This window comes from Prionailurus viverrinus, chromosome C1 (genome assembly GCF_022837055.1).
Source record: "Prionailurus viverrinus isolate Anna chromosome C1, UM_Priviv_1.0, whole genome shotgun sequence".
Classification (NCBI taxonomy): Eukaryota; Metazoa; Chordata; class Mammalia; order Carnivora; family Felidae; genus Prionailurus; species Prionailurus viverrinus.
This window is the reverse complement of record NC_062568.1, coordinates 25357955-25383056: the sequence shown is the minus strand read 5'-3', so window position 1 is coordinate 25383056 and position 25102 is coordinate 25357955. Positions and strand designations below refer to the sequence as shown.

General features: G+C 43.1%; 1 protein-coding gene across 3 annotated transcripts in view; it reads left to right on the top strand.

Annotated features, from left to right (window-relative positions):
* PARD3B (par-3 family cell polarity regulator beta) overlaps positions 1-25102 on the top strand; it is a 1023096-nt gene that overhangs the window by 966274 nt on the left and 31720 nt on the right. The gene's annotated exons all lie outside the window — the stretch shown is intronic.

Here is a 25102-nt window from a genome sequence, read left to right as displayed (position 1 = left end):
GTATATCATTGCGATTGAACATGTCAGCAAGAATATTGGATACAGAATGGAAATCCTAAGCCATTGCTATAAAAATGGTATTGAACATCCTGCACCAAGCTTAGGGACAATAAAATAGTAAATCCTCTGTCCTAGCAGTTACCTACAAGGAAGGGCGAGCCAACCTTAACCTTGGAGCTTCGTGTGGGTGTTAAAAAGCAGGAGAGAAATGTGAACCTGGGAAGATGTTCTTTGCTTGATTTAGAATCTGACCTGGTATTTGCTGTCAGCAAATATTGCTGAGAGGTACAGACACAGTGGGGGAAGGAAATAATCGCGTGGGAAAAGTTCACTTGGTGATTCTGGCCTAACGTGATCCACTTATGCTGTAACTGAACACCCCTGAAAATGAGATACAATTCTCAAAGGTTTGTGCTCTTATCTGTGAGATGAAGAATAATTTTGGTCTGCTATCAGTAGCACATGACAAAGAGGAAAACTTTCCAAGATTATGTCTAGGACGGCTACTATGGGAGTGAATCAAGAGTGTGAGAATTCGTGAGTTCGCGGGGGGGGGGGGGGGGGGGGGGGGGGGGGTTGGGCGGGGGAACAAACAAAGAAAGGTTAATGCCAGCCAGAAAACTGAAATGTTACGGAATATCTCCTTTTAAAAAGAAGGGGGAGGATCCTAAATAGAGCTTTTTCATCAAAGTGGAATTGTTGAAGTGTTATCCCAGAGGGAGTTACTGCATTGAGTTTCACATTGGCTACAACTCTGTGTGGGAATTTACAAAAATACCACCCTGGATATTGCAACAGGCATAGCCTAAGTGACCATCTGCTCTTATAAATAGTATGTTGATTTTCAAAAGTAATAAAATCTCAAATCTAGTGGAGAACCAGTTTTTAACACTGATTGGGCAGAATACTTAAAATACAATTTTTTAAAAGCTTCTATACAACTGTATTTTATTTATCTCCCAATTTTCATTTTTTATAGGTTGTCTCCTAGTCTTTGCTCATCTTTGATTTCTTTCCCCTCCTTATTTTTCCCTGGCCTACTATTTTGTTTTCATTTTTAAAAAAAATGGAAGTCGTCTCCAAAATTTGTTTTAAATATAACATTTCTGGCTTTCAGTGTTGAAGTGTATGGAAATTGTGGTTAAGGCAGATGGAAAGTAGTATGTTCTTATGAGAGGAAAGAAAGAAAGATAAAACTGGAAACAGTTTAACGTCTTCCTGGCCAACTTGCACCAGACTGCGGAAATGGATTTTTTTTTTTTTTTTGCACAAATCAAAAGCACAGAAATAACATTGAAAATCCTACAAATTTCACTCATTCACTCCCCATCTATCTATTAATCATCTACTCTGTATCAGACCCCGAGAATATGGAGACTGGAGACACAGTGCCAGTCCATCCTTGGGACCCTACTGTCTAGGACAGGAGACCGCAAATCACCTTTTTATGACAGCACAACAGATGCTTAGTTTAGTAATTATTAGCAGAAAGTCTTCTGAATTTCCAGCTCCTATTTATCTTTACTAATAAGCCCTGAAATGCTCAATCATGGCTGACTTTCAACAAGTCTATTTGAGGATCAAACACTGCAAAGGGAGTTTTCTGACAAAGGCAATGCATTTATGCGGTTTCTGGCCCTGGAGCTATCACCGCAATGCAGGAATTGACAAAATCCCAAGAGTGTAACTGTAGTGGGAAGGGAAGCATCTTAGACCAAAAACAATTTTGGCCAGTAGTCCACCCACACCCGTACACGGTGGTAGGAGTGATTAGGATTAGCCACATGAGCAAACAGAACTTGGTGGCTCCCTGGCAACCAGAAGTTGGCCACGATGGACAATGCATGGGGCTCAGACAAATGCAGGAAAGGTCCCTGGCGCTTGTTTTTAAGTAGAGGAGCTCCACCTCGAGTTTCCATCTCAACATCTAAAGGGGAGATGCAAGGCATGCTCACCACTGTGCTCCAGTCCGTGGGAGGCTCCATATTTACCCAGGAAGAGGCACAGTGCTGGCTTCAAGAAGGTATGCAGACTCAGCTCCGTGTGCCAGTGACGTTTACCCTGGTTTTCTAGTCCTCCCCACCCTGGAGATTTTACTGTTCACTCGACTGAATCACAGCAGCTCCACTGCTCTCCCCCTTTGCCAGGAGGGAAGTCAGCACATCTCTGTAGGCACCGGATCCCCTCTTTGTCAGAGGCAGGGAGCTTTACAATATTTATGGAGTTAACTTTTTAATTAAAAATGGGAATAATTCTCTCTATGGGAAGTTGGTGGCCGACCTTCCAGTGGACTTAATAGGCTACTGACCGATGTGGTTCCCATGTGGTTTGTGGAGAGCATGACAGGAGTTTTAAAGTTAACTCAGTAATATCGATTTATATGTCAAATTCGGAACCATCGACACCCAGAGAGAAAATGCACCTCGGCACCCACCCCACCCCCAGCACATGGAGTTAGTCAGTAGCCCTGATCAAGGGGCACCCTTTTATGCTGTCATGGAATTCAGTCCTCTTCACAGTAGGCTCCCGCAACCTGCTGCCAGAGTAGAAAAGACACTTCGACAAGTAAAGCCAGAGCCCTAGCTCACCCAGGAAAAAGACAATTCCTAGCACTTGGTAGTTAGGATGTTGCCTAAGGCTAAGGGCTAAGGATGTTAAGTATTATTGTTAAGCAATGTTAAATCTTCTGCCTCTGAAGGAAAATGACTTTATTTCTTGTCTCCTGAGGGTGCTGTTTTGGAAAGCAGAGCAGTTGTAATACAGCCTCTACAGCCTCGTTAGCAAACACCAGGCTGTTACCAGGGCCAATGTTTTACCCTCCTGTCCAGCCCCCAGTTTTCTCTGCTGGTAGACACAGTGAAATCAGCATTGTTGCCCGACACAGATTACTACTCACCCTGAGCAAGTAGGGAAGCGGCCATTCCTTAGGCTGCCGTAATGTGTGAACATCAGTGTGTGTATTTTTGCAAACAGCTGCTTTTTCGCTTCAGCCTCCCAGCCCCAGTCTCTTTTCACAGGCCTCTTTGTGGTCAGTCCCTCTAGCAGTGAACTCGCTACTCACCCCAAGCCTCCATTGTTCCCACCTGGCCCATCCCGGGCCCCGTGGGATCCCATTATCCCTTCTCTACAGATGGTTCACTGCACCCGCGCAGGACGTTGCTCTTCCGGGCTCGTAATCAAGTGTTGAGGCCTAAGGAGTGAGCAAAAACATCTCTTCTGTGGTCCTCTATATGGGGGCGGTGAGAGGTTGCTGGAAACCCTCATAAAAATGCCTTCATTGGTTCCACTACAAAATGCACATTATGCAACCCCAGCTGGGCCCCTGCTGCTGTCCAGAAGTCCTGTCTGTCGTGCTGTCGACTCCCTTGACTATCCCACAGTGGCCGTTCCAACCCTGTGCTACTCCCGTTGAATTCTGTGAAAATGACTAAACCCCCCAAGCCCAGTCTCTAGAGATGACCTCACTTCCTGTCCTCTGTGGCCTTGACACATTCAACGTGAGTTCCTCCACTTCTGCTCCCTACAATTCAGATTCGCTGCCTTCACTGACCACGTTGCCTGAGGAGTGACAGCAACGGCATGAACGTGGACTCGGGCCATAATTAGAGCCCCAGCTCTGTCACTTACTACCTGCGTGACTTTGGGCAAGTGATCTAACTGCTCCAGTCTCAGTTTCTTAATCTGCAAATGGGGATGATGTGAGGGCCTCTGTGTGGTCCTGGTGTGAGTACTAAGTATAAGCAAAACCCTTAGTGAAAAGCCGGCCTGACGTATTGTAAGGATTTTTTTTTTTTTTCATAATGCTAGCTCTTTTTAATTTTATCTCTGGGGAAGATGTGTTTCTTTAGTGAGTCAAACCCATACCACAGAGCTCACTCTCACTGGTTTCTCGGGGATCCTGCGCCATCAGCCACTCCTCTCTCGGCTGCACCTTGAAGTCCCTTGGCAGTTGCTTCCCCACCCACCACTACCTATTACTGTAAATGCATAGGCTTGGCTGCACAGTTCTCTGAGAGCCCACAGTGTGGACAAGGGGAGAGCCAACACCTGTGTGGCCATATGCTGGGGGTATAACTGAGACTAAAGGATTAGCCAACTCTGGGGAAGGACCAGTGGTCCGGATGGTCAAAAGCAAGAGGACGTAGCAAACCCATATGATCTGAGTAACAAGTTGTGCTAACGGGCATGCTGGGAGACAGTAATTCTTGTGGATGGGGAGTTTCATATAAGGCGCAGGTGGCCAGACTGCCCCATGCACTTGACTCTAGTCCATCAGAGAAAGCAAACGCCTCTTCTTGTTCCCAGATTTCCTACCTTAGGAAGGGTGGCTCATACCTATTGGCTCTATTTCCATACCACCCACTGACACAGCGGGCTCTAACCCCAGGCTTCTGACACTGACGCTGATGCTTCCAGCAGATTCTGCCTCTGGCTCCTTTCCTCATGTAGATTCTCTCTGAGTGGCTGCCTTGATTCCTACAGATTTGGTCTCCAACCTCTATGATGATAATTCCAAAACAAACCTGGCTAACCTTCCTATCTCACTCTTAATGTGACCCCAGTTACAATTGCCTGCCTGACACCTCCATCCTACCCCAAGATACTTCAAAGTTCCCATGCCAAAACTCAAGACCTCGATGTCATGTTTCCTTAGCTCTTCTTACTTTTAACACCCATGACATTGTTTGGCACCTTTCTTGTGCCACTGAAAATACCCTGTATTAGATTACGATGCTTTGCTGCCCCTTTCTACCTCCATTGGATTATAAATTTCTGGAAAAAAGAGACAGTGTTTTATACCAATCATGTTTTATACCCACCATGAGGACCTCACATAGGACCATGTTTATAACAGGTTTTTAATACATTGGCCTACAGATGAAAATATATTTTTTTTATATGGGTAAATTATGAGAAAGAATTTCTTCCAAGTTTTCTCGACTGTTTGTTTCAGGACACTGTTTGCCAACATAACACTAATTTTCATGAAACTGTCGCTTTTCCCTGAAATCTGTAGAAGTCCAGGCTTCTAAATAGTCAACTCTAATTGAGCATTTACTATGAACCAGGCCCTGTTCTAAATGCTTTCTGTCTAAGGGGGCGCCTGGGTGGCTTGGTCGGTTGGGCGTCCGACTTCGGCTCAGGTCATGATCTCACGGTCCGTGAGTTCGAGCCCCGCGTCAGGCTCTGTGCTGACAGCTCAGAGCCTGGAGCCTGTTTCAGATTCTGTGTCTCCCTCTCTCTCTGCTCCTCCCCTGTTCATGCTCTGTCTCTCTCTGTCTCAAAAATAAATAAACGTTAAAAAAATTTAAAAATAAATAAATGCTTTCTGTCTACTGACTTAGTGATCACAGCAGCCCTGTGACTCAAGAGCAACCCTTATTATTATCATCCCCATTTCTTAGGCAAGAGCACAAGTAAAATTGCCCAAGTTCAACAGCTAGAAATGGCAGCATTGGATTGGAACCCAAGCAGTCTGGCTGCAAATTCGTACATTTAACCCCTGGGACTATAGTTATCCAGTTCAGAGTCAGAATCAAAATCTGTGGGGGTGCCTGGCTGGTGCAGTCAGTGGGGCATGCAACTCTTGATCTCGGGGTTGTAGGTTCAAGCCCCACGTTGGGTATAGAGATTACTTTTTAAAAATATTCACAAAAAAAAAGAGAATATCCTTGTTCAGTAGAATTATATGCATACTGACATGTTTAAAGATGAGGGTCATGATATATGCAGCCTAAGCCCAAACAGTTAAAACAAATTTTACAAAAAAAAAAAAAAAAACCCAAAAACCAGGAATCAAACCGTGATTATCACACTCCCTTGTATCATTTGCTCACCTTCTTGTCTTTCTCACTAAACTATAAGTACCTTTGAGGACAGGGACAATGTCTTATTCATCTTTGTATATGACACAGAACATTACTAATATACAGGTTAGGTAATGCCTTTCAAACATCTCTGTAATGCTGTCATAAAATCAATTCTCTTCCCATCCCCTGGGGTCCTTCCCTTGAAATATGAACAGTTTAATGTGTAATTGCTAGATGAACATTAAGCAATATACTTTGTCTACCAAAAAGGGAATCCTGTTTTGTTAGAACACTCCTGAGAGTTGAAAAAGCAGTATCTGCAAATTGGTACTTTGGTTCTTTAAGATTAAGAGTAATATCTACCCGGAAGGAAAAAAGTGACAATACATTTTCAGGTGAAAAGCTGCATGAGCATTCCTGAGGAGAGAGTGAGACTCCCTTTCCCGAGATTGATGTGGGACACAGGCCTGCTCAGGCTGTATTTGGCTTCCAGTCCTGATGTTGCTCTAACCCATATTACATAAATTACTTGAGGGGGAAAAAAATGTGTCTCTGATCATCTCAGGCAGCTTTAATTTGGCTGTGTAATGAGAAGCAACATACTAGTACTGATTTCGGGTAGAAAGAGCAACTTTAGAAGGAGCAAACAGCTTATGCTTGCTTCCTAGGAACCCAAAATAAACTTGCTTTCTAAGTGTGTTCCCAGTGTTTTGGTATTGGGCGGGATTGTGTTCAGATCAGAAGAACATGCCATAAGAACATACTTCCGCTATAACATTTCAGTTGGTTCATTTTGTCAGCCTCAGCTTTCTTGTCTGCATATGCTTGTGCCCACCCAGGAAGACTCAATCACAAGAACACCGCTAACTTTGCAGCTTGCAACATGCACCGTGCCACCTCCATCGTATTTTCCCCGAAAGCATTTTGTCTAGGCATCCCCGGTGCCCTTGATTGTCATTTGCCTCGCTGCCTGAAGACCCTCTCCCTCCCTGATCTCTCCGGTTCTCTTCGAGTTAGCTTCCGCTCTGCTCACAGCTACTCGATTTTCCTTTGCCAAACTTGCATTGTTTCATAGCACTTGCCAAGCAGATGGCAGTGACATTCGAGTTCTGCAAAGATTTCCACCAATGCCACAGTACTGGTCTTTGCGGAAGCTAAGCTAGATCGTGATGGAGGGAGTGCACTGACAACTTGAGCAATCAGCACACTAGGTGTCTTTGTGGGTGAGTGCGTGTCTGGCGGGGGTAGGGGTTCGGCCGTCTGGGCCCGTGGAAGTGGACAAAGTCCTCAGGTTGCCTGACTGACTGCTTCTCTCTGCCACAGAGTAAGTGTGTCAGATAAGGGGCTTCGTGAGAATGTCTGCACTGCTCCAGGCGGGCCTGGCTGCAGTTGCTTGTTCAGCCAGGGTCTGAGCCCATTCCGGCTACTTCTGCTCCGCAGGGCACTAGACAGGGGCCTGCTGCGCGTCATCGAGATACGGCTAATCCTGGCCAGTCTCTCTGACACCTACCTCCCTGGTGGCACAGATTTATCTGAACTACCTTTCCGTGCGTGGACAGCCACCTTTCAGTGCTTCTGTCTGTGATCGCTGCCCTGACCTTGGAGGGAAGCTCAGACGAGCTGAAGATTCTGTCTAGATGCTATCTCCTGCATCCGCCTACCGTAGACTGTAAAGCCTCGTGAACATCAGGGAAGCTCTGTTCTCCCACCAGAGTGGGGTGAGCTTCTCGTCCTCTCTCCTCAGGCTCCTGTGCTGAAAACCTAGTCTCCGCTTCCCCGGCCGGCCGTGTAGAGTCGGCCGCTTGTTTGCTTCCGCCGACACCACCTCATGCAAGGCAGAGGTCAAAATGATGAATTGGGGCGATTTAATTCTTCGGGAGATGAAGATATCCCCTTTGTCAACTCAAACTTCCTGAAAAATGCAGAAAGCCCTAGCAGGTAATACTGCCTTAAGATGCCAAACAGCTGAGATCAGGGGGTTAGTGCTGCCGCCGTATCATTTTTATGTCACTTAGTTCCTCAGATAACAGTTCGTGGTAATCCAACTTCTCATCATTTCCTCATAGCCAATATATCCTCGGTGCCAGTTAGAATATTTAATATTAGTTATTCAGTGGAAGGCCTCCATTACGAGTTTAGTTACACGACTCGCGATTTAAAACACGTTAAGACCCATTACAGTACCGATGTCCCCAAAACAGTTTTAAGTGAATCTTGAGGGACCACATATGTTAAATTCCACAGATCTTTACTTTTCCCTCATCTTCCCCAGAAAATTCTAAACTATTCCATCACTGTTCGTTAGGTACTGTTTTTAGAGGAGGGGGATGTGCCTGTTATTTCAACAGTGCCACATCTGACATTACCTTGAACTTGAAACATGTTAAACTTGGTAAGCTGGCTTCCACGATTTCCCTCCTATGCATATTCGAGTTTTAGCCTTTATCTCCCACTTCTCCAGCCAAAGGAAAAGGAAAGGTTATTTTGTGTCTAGGCAGCTGCGTCATGGAGAGTGTTGCTCTGTCTCTAATTTCTCATATTCTTTGGTTATTCTTGATGTTTTCCAATTGCATTGTCGCTCCACCATCTGCCACCAGAGCGTATGGCATTGGAATCACTCTGGTAGGTTTCCTGACCCTGCTGAAGTGCTTTGCTTGATGCTCGCACGCTGCACCTGCCTCCCTCTGTCTTTTGCATCTCTCCAGCCATTTGCTGCTGTCCCCTGCCTGGCCCCAGTTCCTGAGTTTGTCCTGGCTTCAATTGACTGCAGGCAGAGACACTCTGAATAAACCAAGTGTATTCATTCGTCATCGTATCTGGTTTGTATGTGTTTGGGAGGGCTATGTTTTATGATTATTTAAAAGAACATTACATCACTAAAACGTGCAGGCATCTGGGATAAAGAGCGAGTGCCTCCCCAAATGCGTGAGCACATGATGTCTTCACCAGGAATAATTAAGAGTAAAATCACTAGGTTTAGTTTCCATTTTTATCACCAAAATCTGCATGCAGATTGTTTCCAAGATGTCATGTTTACTCCTAAGCTAGCCAATTGTATATGAAAAGAAAATCAAACTAAGAACAATTAAAGCAAAGGCATAAGGGGAGTGATGTAAATTTCTGGGACACCTCCCCTGTGCCATGCATTTTATATGGATTGTCTCATTTTCTCCTCACCATCCAGCTGGGTAGTAGTCATTATGATGCTCATTTTGGAAAAGAAAAAAGTCCACCCTTGAAGTGGCAAGATCAGAATCAGAATTCAAGCTCAGTTCTTTCTGGTTCTCACGATCTTTTTTTTTAATTTTATTTTATAATGTTTTTTTTTTTAATTTTTTTTCAACGTTTATTTATTTTTGGGACAGAGAGAGACAGAGCATGAACGGGGGAGGGTCAGAGAGAGAGGGAGACACAGAATCGGAAACAGGCTCCAGGCTCTGAGCCATCAGCCCAGAGCCCGACGCGGGGCTCGAACTCACGGACCGCGAGATTGTGACCTGGCTGAAGTCGGACGCTTAACCGACTGCGCCACCCAGGCGCCCCAATAATGTTTATTTATTTTTGAGACAGAGATGGACAAAGCATGAGCAGGGGAGGGGCAGGGAGAGAGGGAAACACAGAATCCGAAGCAGGCTCCAGGCTCTGAGCTGTCAGCACAGAGCCCGATGTGGGGCATGAACCCACGAACTGTGAGATCATGAGCTGAGCCAAAGTCAGAGTCTTAACCGACTGAGCCACCCAGACACCCCTCAAGATCTTTTTTATTTCATGTTACCATACCACTAACACTGACAAATCAGGGAGAGGTTGGGATACGACAGCTCTTTTCTTGAGTAATGTGAGTTCATGGGAAGGAAGATATCTTAGGCCACATTAGAAATACAATCATTGCTTCTTAGGGCTCCAAAGAACATGGAAAATGTTGAAAGCTGCAGATGGTGAAAAAATAATAAGATACGGTAAGACAAATAATAGGGAATTTATGGGGAAAAAGAAAATTACTTTTGAAGCATACCATTTTTATTCTTATATCACTAAGTTTTCCCTAAGTAAAAACAAGATAGCCACATTTTCCTTACGACAATTATTCTGTTCCTGTTGGGAGCATAAATACGGCCGTAAATGGCTCCACCTAGGGCGGTCCACCCCAAGTACATGGACCGGGTTCCCAGCCCCCAGATGGCTCTCCATGCTGCCTTTTCACAGAAGCACTGGCCATGGGGCACAGGGGAGGACCCAACACTTGGCAAGCATTTATTGTGCTCTAGGAACTCTAGTGGGTGCCTTAAATCTGACCTCGTTTGTTTCTAGTAACAATCCTGAAATAAATTTCATTACCCCTATTTTATAGATGAAGAAACTGAGGCTCAAAGATGCAAAGTGATACAGCCAAGTTTGCACACAGAATAAATGGCAGACTTTGGATAGTCTGGCCCTTTCTACCTCTGAAACCTCTAGAATCTTTATAAATCAAGCTGTCTTGTGCTAGGCTGGCTGTGAGCAAGTAGAAGAGAAGCATTCAATGACTATCCCTTACTGAGGCCACATTTGCTATGCTGACCCCACCCTAAATCACTGCAGCATATAACGTTAAAATGAACAAACCCCTAATAGGCATTCAAAATTACTGAGAACAGCAACCATGAACCACAGAGCTCCCCTTAGCATATATAAACACCCACCTCCTTCCAGCTGAAATATCTTTTAAACAGTGCCTCTTTTAAAGACTACCTCTTTGTTATGCTAGTGTTTAAAAAATCTACCAATTGGTTCCACTTCAGCAATTTTCATAGCCAGGGAAGTACTGTTGCTTCTTTCACGGTATAGTCCTGGCAAATCCTCAGGGGACATGGCTGAGATGTAAATGCCAGATAACTGTGGAGGGATGGCATCAGTTTACTGTGTTGCTTCAAGTCCAGAGAAGAGAACTTTGGCAGTCAGTTACCACGGAGGTGCCACACGAGGCCATCTGTGCCCTGGATTTCATGTGACACAGGCCCCATAACCTCAGTCATTGTGCCAGGAAACACCTTGGTCCAGCTCCATTATTTCTAGCAAAGGCAAACATTTGCAATACAAATGTGGGAAGGGTTGGTACAAAAAGAGCAGCCTCCAGAATGTGTTCTTGCTTATATTCCAAGTCTTCAATTAAGTCTAGATAGAAGTGGCTGGGGCTTGTCCCAATGGAGGGCTGTCCCACTCAACAATCAGCAAACCTGACCCTTATGGTCGAACATGGAATGACATGTTCAATAGGTAGGAACCTGGCAATTCTCACTGGCCACTCTCCACCAACAATACACTCTGGGGCACGATAAGTTGCCTTTAAACTTGGCCATTGCTTGAAAGTGAAGACAGGGTGGTGACTGTTCAGATAAGGTTTCTGCCCACTAATTGCTCGCATGCGGCTGAGGCAAACACACACCCATTTCCAGAAATGATAGTGTCTGACAGCCTGGGTTTTGCGAGGTACTGGAAAGAGCTGTAATTGTGGCAGCAGACGTCTAAGATGGAAAATAAGCACATTGAGCTATTTTAAGGAGTTTGCCACAATGAAGTTTTTCTTCTGGAGACAGTCTTATAAAATCAGGATTGGGGTTTGTGTTTGATCACTTTCCACCGATATGTTGGTGCTTTTGACAACGTATGCTGAACGGTCTAGACTGTGTAACACCCTTTTACAGTTTTTTTTTTCTTTTCTAATATCCAGAATCCGGTCCGTATATAAGACAGAGATTCTAGCCAATATTTTATGAGTGATTTCCGGATGCACTGCTTGTAATATGGCCAGGATGATGTGAGGACTGCTTTCTGTGGATTGGTGGATTGGTTATAGACAAGTCACTTATGTGACCACCTTGTCAACAGCTTGAATACCATAGTTTGTCCTCTTCCTGGTCACTTCATTCATATGATTTTTTTAAAAACCCAGGTTAGTCCTGACTTGTTCAGAGCTAACTGTGTGATTTCATAGCCTAAAGAGATGAGCTAACAAAGTCATCTATGCTTGCTTATTCCTTCATTCAACAACTATTTGCTGACCACATACTAAATACAATACACTCTGTAGGCCTTGAAGATACAGTAATAAGCCCACAAGACACAGTCCCTGTACTGTGAAGTTGTAATCGAGTGGAGAAGATAATAATTGTACAGTCACAGAGAAAACATAAAATTGTAGCTATGCCCCTCATGAAAAACAAGAGGTACATGATTGCAGAAAATATGGGAAATTGGCCTGAATCAAGGGAGGGAGTGAGACTTGAGCTGTGACCAGAAGGAGGTTAGAGCGAAGGAATAAGGCACCTTCCAAGCAGAAAGAACAACATATACAAAGGCCTTGTGGTAGGAGACAGCACGGCAAGCCAAGAGATTGAGAAAAGACCGTGTGGCCAGGAGGGAGATGTGAGAGCATATCAGAAGTCAGCAGAAGTCAGACCACGAGTGCTTAGTATGTTTGCATTTGTTCAAACGCTAATTAGAAACCATTTGTGGGTTCTCAGCAGGAGGAAGACGTGGTCAGACTTGTGTTTCAAACATTTTTTTAGCTGCAGGGTGGAGAATAGAGTGGAGGGATGAAAATCAGTTCAAAGGTTATTGCTGTAGCTCAGGCGGGAGATGGTGGGGCATACGAGGGTGAGGGTGATGACAGCAGAGATGAGAAGAGATGGTGGGAAGAACTGACAGAACGCGATGATGGATGGCATGTGGAGGTTTGGGGGGTGAGCGAAACCAGGTATCAAGAATGAATCCCCACACAACGACGTGGGTAACATGGTACCGTTCCCCAAGAGAGGAAGTGCTGGGGGAGGACTAGGTTTGGGACGGGGGGGAAGATCATGAATGTGAGTTGGGACATGCTGGATTTGAAGTGCCTTTTAGACTTCCAGGAGATCCTGAAATGTGCCGTAGAGATGGCTCACTATGGATGGGAAAGGCGGTGGCTAATCCAGGATGTTAGACATACGTATACTCTAGAACACAGAAGACCCCAGGGCATATCAAGGGTGATGATGTCATAAACCACAGAGCCTCATCCTCAGAAAGTACAAAAAGAGGCAGGTGGCCAGTGCAAATTGCATAGGCCTGGCCATCAGTGTGTGGTTGTGACATGTCTTCCTTGCTTATATGGGCAGCAAAGGCTTATCTGTCACTGTCCGTGTAATTTCATTCTGGAAATTATACTTTTCTCAAGTAATAAGAGTTGGTGACTGAATGCCATCTGGCCTTCTGTGACTAAGCATAGCTCTGACCCCATAAAGTGTAAGCATGAAGATAATAAGAAACAGTGGAAATCATTTTGGTAATTATGCTTTCCTTATAAAACAACATCCTTGTTCTTCAGAAATATGCACCAAAAACTTCAGGGGTAAAAAGATGCAAGCCTCCAATGTACTCGCACATGGTTCCAGAAATAACATGTATATATAATGATATGTGTGTGCATGTTTATATATATGGAGGGGAAGGGAACAGACCGGAATGCAAAGAGAACGAATGATGACGTAAATGGGACGAAAGGTGAAGATGTCGTAAATCTGGAGAAAGGATACAGGGAATTCCTTTTACTCTTATCGCAGTAGCAACAACAGCAATAACAAGGAACAGTGGAAGTTGACATAATTTTCTGGTGCAAACTCAAAAGTCAAAAACGTCCTCATTCTAAAGTCTTAAGCTGGGTTTGCCCCAAAAGCAGACCCTGGGACCGAGATTTGAGTGTAAGTGATTTTACTAGGGAAGCAATCCCAGGAAGTATTAGAGGGAAAGTGAGGAAGAGCAGGGAAGAAAGCCAGTCTATACCACATTAATGAGCAGGTTACTGCCATAGGCAATGGGGATCAGTTCCACAAGGACCCTCTGGAAATGGTACGGAACGCATCCACACCTTGTGCCACCCGAGAGCACGGATGTTGCAGAATTTGTCTTGCAAGTCCTGTTTGTCATTGGCTAAGGATTGCTCCTGAAGGAGCCAGCTGCCCAGCACTTCTGCATAGCTAGAGCAGTGGCACGAGGAAGCCTTAAGCCAAGAAGCACAAATATGTGGAGTAAGTCCGACAGTGGACCTGAAGTGCTGGTGAGTTGGATGGGAGCAGGCAGCAATGCTACAGCGAGTGAGTGTCAACTCCCAGGGTCAAAGTGGGTCCGTCCCTGGTGTCCTTTTACAAGAGAAAAATACATAATTTTTAAGGAGCTCTAGAAAGTCTTCATGCGTTCATTGTATTTTTGAAGTAGGTGTTGTATGAACTGGTCATGTATTATACGGAGCACAGTGACTGATGATAGAATTGACAGAGCCTCCCAAGAGCGTAACCTCAGAAGAATGTATTTCCGGGTTCTCTGTTTCACTCAAAGGTACAATTCATCAAAACGATGTCAAGTCTCTGGTGAGTTCATCTTCCGTGGAGTCCATGCTTAAAACATCGCTGAAACACAGCAGCACCTCCGAGAATACCAAAATACAAAAGCCTCGGGAAAATGGGAATTTGGTAGTTAGGTGCCTAACTCAAGCATGCCCATTAACGCATGACGCAATTTGAGTGTCTGCGGTGACTTTACTTATGATGGTGGCTGTCAACACATATCTGGTCAAGTTTGCATGGATTTCAACAGGCCACCTTTGCTCCAGTTAAGAATAGCAAGAGCTTGGCCAGATGCAGGGACTAGTCATAGAGCCCTAGCCATACTGCACCTGTGGTCTCACCTTAGCGTGAGACTTTATGGAGATGTCAGTGTTGTATCCATGGAGCCTATGCAACTGGATCAATCACACCCAGTCATTTAAGATGCCTAAGCTCATCTTCCTGAGAACAAAATGTGTAGGTTACAAATCATGTGGGCTACAGGGTAAGTTCCTAACATGTAATTATTAAATCAAACAGTGAACATTTTTAGGGTTCTTGGTATATTTTGCCAGACTGACCTCTAAAAAGGTTGTCCCAACTTACACCTCACCAGCACTGCATATAAAATATTTTTTAACTTGTTTCAATTTAATAGATTAAAAGCTACCAATTATGATCACAAATTGTTTTGATTGGCAATTCCTTTACTTGTAATGAAGCTGAATTTTACATGTTTATGGGAATTTTTTTTTTCAGTCTGTGGTAGCTCATCTATTTTCATATCTTTTCTATCTTGGTGCTCAATCCTTCTTGATTTACTAGAGCTCTTCGTATATTAAGGATATTAACACTTCGACGTATGTTAATATTATTTTAATTTAACTTTAAATTATACTTATGGTAGATAGGAGTTTCTAATTTTTAGAAGTTAAATCTTCGATCTTTTGGTTTATGATTTGTGCTTTGCGTTTATACGTAAAAAGTTATCTTCATGAGATCAAATACATTTAGCCTATTTTTCTTCTAGCTATTTATGATTTCATTTATTTCTTATTTATTTATTCTACCACAGGAATGCTTTGAACACACATGTCATCCTAAGCAGTAATGTACTTTCATAACATAGTTTCAAGCAGTATTGGCCGTGACATTGTCGTAATCACAAGAAATACATGATGGTCTAGATACCCGTGTTAAATGGCTTTGTACAAATAACGCAGAAGACACCTGTGCAATTTATTGACATGCATCAACCAGTCACATTTTTGTTTCTTGCTCTCACCGCAGTGAGGCTCTATGTCAGAATACACAAGTGCCCTGAAGCATTCTGATCTGGACCGTTGGAACATGATACCATGACACCAAATCTTCAGTGTCCTAGGAGTAGTCAGGATCACCCAAATGGGATCCTTTCTTAAGGTGGCACTTCTTGCAAAATATGTGCTCCTCTCTTTGACCCTCTGCCAGCTGTTGCAACTGACCCTCCGCGGCATTGAACATGGTGTGACTGTTGAGCTGACACACACACCTTGCATCCCCTGGGATATGCATGCCGTGTTCCTCAGATGCACTTGATGAGAACCCCAAGTGTGCTCCCCAAAGACAGTACTTACATCATTAGACGTTGCCCTTTGAGTTTCTGTGAGAAAGAGATGTAGTTCTACCAGAAAGAGACTTATCTGGAGATAGTACATGTTACTACTTTGGCTAACCCAAAGGAACTGTGAAAGGGGTCTTAATATAACATATGTAAATTGTCCACTGATAGGTTTCAGGGGATCCTCAAGTTCCCTGAAATTACATGCCATTTTTGTTTTTAGAAAGAGAGAGAGCAGGCAGGGGAGAGGGGAAGAAGAAGAGAGAGAGGATCCCAAACAGGCCTCATACTCAGCACAGAGCCCGATACAGAGCTCTATCCCACAACCCTGGGATCACGACCTGAGCTGAAATCAAGAGTTGGATGCTTAACCAATTGAACAACCCAGGCGCCCCCAATTTTTTTGTTTATTTATTTATTTTGAGAGAAAGAGAGAATAGGAGAAGGGAAGGGGGGGGGGAGGTGCACGGAGAACTTTCCAAGCAGGTTCTATGCTATGAGCACAGAGCCTGACAAAGGGCTTGAACTCACAAACCATGAGATCATGACCTGAGCTGAAATAAAGAGCCAGATGCTTAACTGACTAAGCCACCCAGGCACCCCCATCCCAGTTTTTTAAATGAATAACATTTTGGGCATATTTCTGAGGAAAGGAATGAGTGAGAAAGTTTTATGACCAATGAGTTTAAAACGTACTGAATTGGGGGGGGGGGATTTACTGTGAACTCTTCTTAAAAGGGTCATTTTTAAAAATCCTCCCCTTATGATTTCTATGTGGCTGGCATTTTTCTTTCAATAAGACAATAATGTCTTTATAGAGAATATTTCATTTGTAAAATTTATGAGAAAAAATACCCAAACAGTAGCTTACTGTGTTGAAGGGTGTCTTCAGTATCAGAGTGAATGTAATTGTTTTAGCAAGAAAATTTATTTTGGTCAACCTTTTAGCCACCCCCCCCCCAGCATAATGTGTATATATATTTCTGTTTTGGACCCTGCCTTTTGTGTGCTTTTAGAAAGTACAAACCCTTCCCAGCATATAAATCCCAGAAAGCAGGATGGATGGCATGAAACTCTTAACTGGGCACCCACATCACAGGACCTGCTTATGTTCCAGAGGCTACCTCTGTGTGTTCACCAGTTTGACCTAAAGAAGGATTTACACGTCCTACTATCTTCCCAGCTTTTGAGAGGTAGCATTCTGCTCAAAGAGGGAGTACAGAGGGAGAGGAAACACTCAGGAGAAGGAATAGCAACCTTCTTTGGGACACAAAGTACTACGTCAATCCCACTATAAATCTTAGCAGCATAAAACCACAGGAAACCCAAAGAAAGTAAAATACTAACATTAAACCCCAGCCACCCCACCATGTATAATTTAGATAAATAATCCATTTAACATATGTAGGATGTTGTAATACAGTTGTTCATGTGCCACTGGTAACGGTTTCTATTCGAAAAAAATAGAGATGTGAGTTGCTGATAGATGACAAATATCCTTTCTTCATCCTAATATTTAAAAGCTGAATGTCCTCAAATAAAATACTGATCAATGGCTAAAACTCTAAGGGCTGCTATCTCTCTGTCTCATAATAAGGATTTGTGGTCTAATCTAGCCTTTTCTTGACCTTTTTCCCTAATGGTGGGATATTAATAAGAGAAAGATGGTTGCATAAAACATCCCCTGAATGTGAATGTTTTTTACATATGAGTAATTTCAGGCGGCCAAAGATGGAATGAGCTAACCTGAAAGTAACAAACTGCTCACTGTATCCGCCAAATTAGGCTTAATGCTGAAAGGCATTCCTTAAGAAGTCAAGAAGGCCGGGGGTCAAGACATCAGGCCAGGGAGTGCAGCTGTCAGACCACCTTTTGCAGTCTCCAAGGGAGTAACCAAAGAAAATCCAGCAAAGAAAATATCTCAAAAAATCAACAGAGAGAGTAAAGCAAAAATAACCAGATGTCCCAGAAGACTCCATTGGTATTATGAAGAAGGCTAGAGCAGGGCTAACAGGGTTTGGATTTTATCAACCTTACTAATAAAAGTCACTTGGCTCTCCATCGAGAAGAGCAGTTGGTACAATATGGAAAGGTTTTAAAGACCATTAATTTCTTGAAATGAAACAGCTGGCCTTATTGGCTATTAAATAATGAGCCAGATTCTCCCCAGTGCCTAAGTCACTTTCTAGTAGTAAATTAGTCATTTAGGGAGGCACATTAACTCTTTAAGAAGATTAGAGTTCGATTTAGTGCACTTTATGTGTAGGAGGAAAGTTGTAGGGAATCTGGCTGAGGCCGAGCAAAGAAAAGATGGAGACAAGATAGAATCTGATGGAAGAAGGTAAACCTGTGACTTGTGTTAATGCGACAGCTGAGGTGAGCGTGGGAAATTTGAGAAGGTGAGTTGTTGAGGAACAGTTAGTCTGGTGTTCTGAGGTTGGACAAGATCACGACAGTAGAGAGAGTTGACACTTCATTCATTCATTCATCCACTCACTCGTTTGGTAAACTTTTAGTTAGACAGTACTATGTAGCCAGCACTGAGGAAATATTCTTCAATGAAACACAGTTCTTGTCTCCAGGGGTTTACAGTCTAAACTCTGGCGGCTTGAGTAGGGAGTGGAAGAGAAACAGAGATTGAAGTAGAGTATATTATATGCTCAAATTTTATATACATACATTGGATTTGAGGGGAGGAAGTGACAAGACACATAGTTTGAAATAACCTTGTACATCATGCTAAGACATTTGACTCTATCCAGAAAACCTCAGGCCACCAAAGGCTTTTACTTTTTTCTGTTATGTTTATTTATTTTGAGAGAGCAAGAGCGTGCACGTGTGAGCAACAGAGAGTCAGAGAGAGAGAGGGAGACAGAATCCCAGGCAAGCTCTGTGCTGTCAGCACTGAGCCCAATGCAGGGCTCGATCCCACAAACTTCGAGATCGTGACCAGAGTCCAAATCAAGAGTCGGACGCTTAACAGATTGAGCCACCCACGCGCCTCGTTGAAGGCTTTTAAACAAGGGAATGATTTGAGCAGATTTGCATTTTAGAGAAGCCCCTTGATAATTTCATGGAAAATAAATTAGAGGAGCAAGACTGGAATGAGAAAGGACAATGTGAAGCTGTTGATATATTTTCTGTGAAGAACACTGGGGGCATAAAACGAGGCTGTAACGGTGGGGAATGCCAGCAAGAGAAGAAGGGCGTGTGCTTTTAAGGAGGTGAATTGACATGACTTGATGGCTGATTAGACATGGTCATTGAGGGAAGGGCTGGTGACAAAGGTGACTCTGGAGTCCAGGGCTTGGGCAGCTGGGTGGAGGGAGGTGCTGTTCTTCTCAGCAGATGAGGAAGAATGGCAGAAAACCAGTGTTTGTGATGGTTCCGGCCCCTAGAAGGATGATGGGCTGGCACATAGGGAAGTAGAAGTTATCTACGTGAGTCACCTAATGAGATTTGAAAAGTCCATGCCAAAAGGAAACAGGTTTATAAAACTGCATAATTCCTCACGTTTAAACTGAATTCCTGAAGGGTATTTTGCTTTGGTTGGTTTTTCTGCCAGGTGAAGGGATTCCAAAGATGCAGATATCTCCAAACCATGGCTGTATCATTGCTCACCATCAATAGTGTTCAGGTGATTGGAGACTAACAAGTAGGAAATCATCATCTTTGGAAAAGCCACTTTTCTTTTTAACCCAGCACATTGATAGTTAATAAAACGTCTATGTGAATATCAGGAAATTTACACTCTATGTAAAAAGTAGAAAATTGCACAGGTTGCAGACTAGGCAAATTAACAGTTCTCTCTCTGTCAGCACTTAAAATCTGTACCGTGCTTTCTCTCTATGGTAGGGGGTGAAAGGTGCCAACAAATTGGTTTAGATGATGTAAGTATCTGAAAATATGGAAGAAATTATATTGGGGGAAAAGAGAGAAATTCTTATATATTAAAAAGTGTTGACAACTTCACCACAGAATAGCAAAAAAAAATGTCCTTAAAGATAAAACCTTATTTCTGAACTTCAGAAACCACAGCTACAATGTTATACTCTGTGCAGCAAAAGTCATTTTTAGAAAGAAAGTTGACATCAAAGTTTACTAAACCAATAACCCTTGTGGCAACTTCATGATGAGAACCTCATTCTTTAGGAATGTGAAAAGCATAAAATTAAAAGGGTGCAGAGTTCATAGATTGCCTAAAGAGAACTTAGCAAAAGCAGACAACAAACAGGACTAAACATGTCGCTCAATGCTTTTTGTAAATCAAGGTGTCACTCTTGGTGCCAGTGGTATCACGGTTCCAGGAAGAGGTTCCCAGGCAGACGACTATAAACTACCCCAGTCAGCGTTCCATGTGAGCACGGACTTTCATTGTTCTTCACTCCAGCTAGCGTAGACAACTGCTACTCTAAAATGATTGCAAAAAAAGATCAACAGTACTCACTTGTGCCATATGTTTTTCTCAGAGACTCACTAGTCATTCCTCACTTCTCCATGTCCTAGCGTGAGCCAAAGTCAATGAAACTCACTGACTTAAGACTCTAACTTGAGGTAGCTTCACATCGTTGTAACATATGTCCCAAAGCTTTAATATGAGAAAGGCTTTTCCTAGACAGTTACCTCAATGAGTTAAAAAATGGGATTCCTGGGGCGCCTGGGTGGCGCAGTCGGTTAAGCGTCCGACTTCAGCCAGGTCACGATCTCGCGGTCCGTGAGTTCGAGCCCGGCGTCAGACTCTGGGCTGATGGCTCAGAGCCTGGAGCCTGTTTCTGATTCTGTGTCTCCCTCTCTCTCTGCCCCTCCCCCGTTCATGCTCTGTCTCTCTCCGTCCCAAAAATAAATAAACGTTGAAAAAAAAATTTTTAAAAAAAAGTGGGATTCCTGGGCTGAAATGTATATGATAATATCTTTTTTTTTTTTTCTGTGTTGATGAAAAGAGGGAGCTAGAAGGTAGAGGACCATTGAGACCTGTAGGAGCTGGAAGAGGACAGAAGCCACTGAGTACAAAAGAGACAGAGAGGTTATGCCAAAGGTAGCATTTCCGGACTTAAAAATAGAGCCTGTGGCTTCATCTTCTTTACAGAGAAAGGTCCCCACCCTTTGTCAGTGGTCCCTCTCATAAGCAACATTGTGGGAGGGGGAAATGCTAGTGGCCGACGCTTTAACAGTTGGTTGGCCCTAGCAAGAACAAGGCATGTTCCACATCAGAATACATTTTTGAGTATCCTGTTGGCTATTTCAGAAACCAAATAAACAAACAAAAAAAAAGTACGTTGGAGCCAAGAAAATGTTTAAGAGAAATATTTTTCAGATTTTTAGGCTTGTGATGTGGCAGGGAAATGGGAAAAGATTGTAAATAGGTACTAGTCCAGAGGATTTGATAGACAGTGGGTGATACATGAATTTCTAAAGGAGAAAGCAAATGTATATAAATTTTCATTTAAATTCCATCTGGGCCAAATTGCGTGTGTGTGTGTGTGTGTGTGTGTGTGTGTGTGTGTGCTGTGTGTTCAAACAAAGAATAAAGTAGGTGGGGCGCCTGGGTGGCGCAGTCAGCTAAGCATCCAACTCTTGATTTCGGCTCAGGTCATGGTCTCATGGCTCATGGGATCAAGCCCTGCATTGGGCTCTGTGCCGACAGTGCAGAGCCTCCTTGGGATTCTCTCCCTCTCTCTGTGCCCCCCCTCCCTCGCTCACATGCACATACTCTCTCTCACCCTCTCAAGATAAATAAATATTTTTTTAAAGTAAAGTAGGTAACCTATATTTAAATATTTCATGAGGATAACTTAAAGATAAATAATGTTTGCAAAGTTTTTTTTCTTTCCCTCAGATCAAAATCACTATGGAAATAAATATATCTTTTAATAGGATCTTTAATGTATGTTAAGTATCTCCAAGAGTCCTCAAGCCTTCCTCCTCTTGGCAGGTAGTTTAATGTAGGAAATTTTTGAAGATACCCGGGTAATTCCCTGGGTATTGGGCCAACCTTGTAGATCGCTTCAGAACCACCCATTGCTTTCCAAAGAAAGATGATCTTGGGGGGGCTCTTCTTTGATATTTACTTCTGAACACGGATTAGAATCATGTTTGGGAAGCAGCTCAGGCCATAAGCAGATACTTAACTTTTCAGCATTGGTGGTGCCAATTCAGGGGCCACCTCACTGGATTGTTCTCTAACATCACGAAGCAGCCACTCTTCAGCAACTTCCAACCATTTTCTCTCAGGAATAGCCACAAGAGCCGTGCACAGGGAGCAACTGCTCTTCCACCGATGAGCCCCAACAGCTGCCCCAGCAGCTGAGTTTCCTACAGACTCTGTTCCTCTCCCTTTCCTCTTCTTACCTTGATAGGTGTTAGAGCAAATACACATCTATGTGTATAAATGCCAAATAATAATGTGTTAGGTAGGGTTGCATTAGCACGTGTCATTTAAAGCAAGAGTTTTAAATCCCTTGTCAACTCTGTATCAGCATGTGCATTCAAAGACCATAATGGCCCCAGAAGGCAAGACCATCCCCTTCCACATGTTTGTGTCACGTAAGAAGCTCGGGCAGGCACACGTATTACCCTTGCAATCACTGTGGAACCTGTACAGAAAGCTGCGGTCCAAGTATGGCAAAGTGGCTAAGCAGATGAAGATACGTCTACTCTAAAACATAAAGCATACACCCTTACCAGGTGGATTGAATAATACAACCCAGAATCATAAGAATGGATGGCAAAAGTGGAACCATAAGAAACAATCGTATTGACATGGTGATGTCGGATGGAGTGGCTCAAAGTCAACATTTCAAGCTGACGTGTCAACATCCAGATTTTACTGTTCTATAGCAATTAAGCGATTCGACTTTGTAGTAGGTCCAAATTATGCCATTCTGACATGGATTATTGCGTCATATTACCTTTTTTTTTTTTAATGCAGTTTTAGCTCATCTTCCCATTTAGAAAGTGTAAGCTTTTTGAAGGTAAGGAATATGTCTTAAATGTTTCTATATCCTCTGCGGTACCAGCTAGACAGTAGATACGTGGTAAATATTTGTTTTTTACAGTTGATTATAATAAGCTATGCTCTAATAAAAGTTGGTCTGCTACCAGAGTACAAATGAACAACTAAATAAATCGGTAAAGTGGAAAAACGTAAATATTTTAACGACAAAAAAATCAGATTTTTAAATCTGTAAGAAAATATATTGGTCTCCCTAGCATTCCAGTTGTTTGTTTTTGCGGGCCTTGAATTCCTTTTTCAAAAGTCGGGGCTGTTATTCTTATACCCAGTTGTTCAGAACCTCCATTTGGGGGATAAAAACGTGGTTTAGGGGGAATGGGGAGGCTGAAAAAACAACATCAAAGTGAAGGAATTAGAAAACTCGGAGTGACCCACGTAAGGGGAAAAAAAGCCGCTGTGGCTTAGTCAATTTCTCCTGGCCTCTGTTGTCCTCCTCCCCGGGGACGAGGTCCCCCTTGAGGCCCAGCAGTACCTTTCCATTATTGGTTTGAGAATTCCGACAAACGGGCTGAAGACGCAGAGTCCCCAGAGGGGCTTCTTTGTGCTGACAAGGAATGCGGCTGTGGTTATGAAGCAGCCACACCAGAGGCCGCCAGGCTGTTGAGGACTCTGTGAATGGATGACAGTTTTAATTTCACTCCCCAGCAGAGGTGGTATCCGGCCAGCACTTCTTCAAACCAATTTTGCAAATCACATTTTGTGGCTGAAAATTGGTTTACCGCGCCCAGTCCATCTCGGAGGCCAAACTTCCCTGGTTGAAGGTGGTGCTCTTGCCGAGGCGGGACGGCCCCAGAATGATTCTTTTTCGTTTAATTGAAATGACAGCGTATTCTTCCACAGATTAATTTTAAATTACCCCTGTTTATATCCTTTAATCAAGATGATAATCACCGCACAAGTAACTTGCCACACTATTCTTTTAATTTTTTTGAGACTAATACTTGCTGATTGGCCCTCAACATATATTGCCTTGCACAGCAGAAGTTTTACTCCAGGCACACGAGCTTGGACTGTTTGCCATGGCAGTCTTAATTATTGTTCACCTTGATTTTTGTCTCATAGTAAAATAAATGAGGAATAAAACTTAAATCGTAGGCTCTGAGATTCCTTGGGTGAACATAAAGAGGATGCTTTCATAAAGAGATTTGTCCCCTGGATTATATCTCACACTGAAATAAGGGCCTTCTTACTGGAAGAAATATTTCTTCAAAATGAGTACTTGCAAGAAGTGTTCATCTGTGAACTTTTACCAATTAGAAATGGCGCCATACTTAGGACTCTTTAATAATGTCTGTTAAGCAGCATTTTAGCTCATTTTTATAACACATTCAGGTTTGGTGATTTATATTAAACATTAAACGTAATAAATTTAGATCTTTTTTCAAGTATGAGGCGCAGCATCTCTGAATCACCCATTTTATCGGCATGCCCCTTGGAAGGTCCAATCTCTCGCTATCATTCATGGCCGTAATAAAACAGGCTTCTCCCGTCTCTTCCTTGACATCTGTAATAATGGGTATGACACGTGCGTGGAGACCCCGTAACAAGAGGGTGTGTTGATATCGCTTCGTGGCAGGGACTAAAGGTCTACGACCAGAGGGTGAGCTGAAAACATGCATCAGTGACTTCCATCCCAGTTTGGCACCAGAAGCTATGCTAATGTCTATTTTTTAATTATACAAGGAGTAAGTTTCAGTACCTTAAAAAAAAAAAAAAGACTGTAAATGTCTCACTCTACCTGACTAGAGTTTGTGAAAGAATGAATCACAAAGAATGGAACTTGGAAACACAAATGGACCTATTCATGATGGTCATATGAGAGATATACAACCTTCCTGTTGTTTCAGTCTTCATTTGTTGAATCACGGGAGGGCATAAGACGGTAAAATCCCTAGGAAAAGCTATTCTCTTGGATACAACAATAAATACAGGAGGCTTCTTTAGAATGATCATGACAGTTTTAAATTATTCTACTTCATACTGTAAGTTACTTGTAAGTTTTTACTGCAATTTGAGCATAAAATACCTGGATACTTTTGGAAATATGCATCTTAAATTGAATAGGTGCTCACATTTGAAGCATTTGACTAAGGCTGAGAATTAACTAATACTTTCGATGAAGGACACTCGAATAGTCTACAAATTTTCATTTTATATTTTTAAAATAAAAAGATGGTGGGGGACGCCTGGGTGGCTCAGCTGGTTAATCGTCTGACTCTTGATTTCGGCTCATGATCTCAAGCCCTGTGCCAGGCTCTGTGCTGGGCATGGGGACTGCTTGAGATTCTCTCCCTCTCCCTCTGCCACTGCCAAGCTTATTCTCTCTCTCTCTCTCTCTCTC